The sequence below is a fragment of the Lontra canadensis genome, unplaced genomic scaffold (genome assembly GCF_010015895.1).
Source record: "Lontra canadensis isolate GAN:19392208 unplaced genomic scaffold, GSC_riverotter_1.0 scaffold101, whole genome shotgun sequence".
NCBI lineage: Eukaryota > Metazoa > Chordata > Mammalia > Carnivora > Mustelidae > Lontra > Lontra canadensis.
Genome location: NW_022631095.1, coordinates 4,222,247 through 4,224,549, shown reverse-complemented (window position 1 = coordinate 4,224,549; position 2,303 = coordinate 4,222,247). Strand labels below are relative to the sequence as shown.

Below are 2,303 nucleotides of genomic sequence, written 5' to 3'. Positions count from 1 at the left end.
AAGGCTCACAAGCAGAGGCTCTGAGTGGACCCATCACTGTTACATTTCAGGCAGTCTCCATCCGGTCTTTTCTCCGTTGCTTGCGTTCTTGGCAGGGTAGTGCCTGGTCTGGTGGCGCACAGCCTGCTCATTTCACAGGGGGACTCGGGTTGCTGATACTGGAGCTTTCCAGAGCACACAGCTCACGGGACCCCAGTCTGCAAGCCAGAAGGTGTACATCAGGCATTAAGACTTTCAAAGGAGATGATGGAATTTTATAGTTTCTTGCTGATCCATATCACCCATGAAAATACAGAAGTGGTAGGGACTTCTGATGTGTCAAGGAAGAAAGAAACGTTTTTTGGTTGGTTGACTGGTTTTTAAAGGACTCCCCAGAACTGTCGATGTGGGAGGCAGAAAGTGAGGAGGCAGGCCTGTGGTGCCTTGGTGTGAGAGAGTGAGTAAGAGAGGGTCCCTTTAATGCAAAGGACTCAGAAATCCCCTCCACAAATTCCTTTTCCATCCCTGGGTCTCAGAAAGTGCTGGAAGGTAATTAGATTTAATGAGGCCGTTATTGCTCTCAAAATCCTCCCTTCCTTCCCCAGCTCCTCACTCTGGCTGCCCAGATACCACTCTTGTTCTAGCGGTCCATTTAGTGTACATTTTTTAGGGAGATTTTAATGGCCAGTTTATAGGACTGTCTATTTTGAGGTTGCATGGCTGGGATCAAGTTGAAACCATCTGCTTTTAAATAAAGAGAAAGGATGACTAAGTACATTTAAAATATGTAATTTATAGCCTGGTGAGCCTTGAAGTGCCCTGTCTATCCAGAGGCACAAAATTTTTCACCAGCCCGGGAAGAAACGGGCCCCTGTTTGAGAGGAGGCCCTACGGGGTCTTCAAGTTTCAGACGTACGTGTCTCTGGAGCGCTGTTTCCTGTCTGTAACGTAAGTTTGAAGCTCTTGGTGTGTTTTCTTGCACTCTGAAATAAACACAACACCTGGATTTAATCAGCGGGACGGTAACAGAATCAGGGTCCCAGTTCCCGATGTCAGTCCCCACCCCCAGGGGAGGGCCAGGAGGTGGCGGCTGTAAGCCTGTTTGGGAGTTCGGGACCATTCGTTTCCCCGTGGACTCGTTATGAATGAACAGCTCCGAGCCAACCTCGGCCCAGGGGTCTCTTCACAGAATTTGAGGACTGCTCTAGAACCTTTAGTGACCTCAGAGAGAGGGGGCTGTGGTTTTGGGGCCTGTTGCATTAGGCATGCGACACACCAGATTCAAGTTCCCATTGGCCAGTGGAGAATACTTCGTGAATCACATTTGACCTTCAATCAAAAAAAAAAACCACTCTGGCACCTTCTTTGGACTTAAAAAAATGCTGCAGGAAGAATGTGTTTCCTTCCAAATGAAGATTTTTGCTTTTGGATGCCTGTTCCTTTGTTAAATTCCTGAAGTGAGGTCACAGACTCTGATCTAGTATAGGACTGGCCGCCTCGCTGCGCTTGTGAGTGTGACCATGGCAGAGGGGAGAATGGGGCACAGAGTTCAGAAAGATGGACGTGGTCCAGCCCACCAGTGACACAGCAGCAAACTTAATACCCATCTTTGCTGCGAGGCCAAAACAAACGGTTGGTCTAAGCAACTGGAAGAAGACGTGGGTTGACCAGAAGCTGATTTCTTTATTGAGAAGTTGAGAAAGATTTGGCTTTTTTCTGTTCTGAAGCTGGTGTTAGCGGTAACGGGTGGTGGTGGCCGTGGGGGTGGTCCGGCTTAGTATCTGTGGGTTTCAGCACAATCCTTGGTGCTCTCTGTCTCTTGGTAGGCAAGATGGAGAAATGAGGGCCCATCAGGAGTAGACAACAAGCTGAAACACCTAATGGACCGGTGTGACCCTGAGGAGAGGCCTTGAGCCCTTGCTGGGAGCCTCAGGGTTCTGTCTGTGGTGCTGTCTTCTTCTACTGTTGTGTTACTTATTTTGAAGTAGAAATTGTTTTTCTTTGAGCCTTAACGTGATAAAGCCAATCTGTAATTTTGGTTTTCTTTTTCAAACAGTTTTTCAAGGTTGGAATGAGAGCTGTAGAGAAGACACAACCGTTTTCCTCTGCTGCCTTTCTCCCCCTCCTTATTCTTCCTCAATTTGTGTCTTTTTTCCTATGGATATAAACTAAAGATGAAAATACCTGACAACTCTGTATGTTGAATTTTTTAAAAAGCCACAGATTTGGGGAAAGCATGTCAAAAGTTGGAGTCTAGATGTTTGAAATGTATCTCATAGGTCACAATGGATAATGGTAAAGTGGTGATTTTGGAATTACTGCTG

At 46.8% G+C, this 2,303-nt stretch overlaps 1 long non-coding RNA gene across 2 annotated transcripts; it reads left to right on the top strand.

Moving 5' to 3' along the window:
* The first annotated feature begins 1,535 nt into the window (after positions 1–1,535).
* LOC116855381 lies at positions 1,536–2,061 on the top strand. Of its 2 annotated transcripts, none has more exons than XR_004380339.1 (3): positions 1,536–1,718; positions 1,806–1,925; positions 2,036–2,061. It is a non-coding gene; the product is annotated as an uncharacterized LOC116855381 (long non-coding RNA). The 2 variants fall into 2 exon arrangements; XR_004380338.1 differs by having other exon boundaries at positions 1,539–1,611.
* The last annotated feature ends 242 nt before the right edge of the window (positions 2,062–2,303 follow it).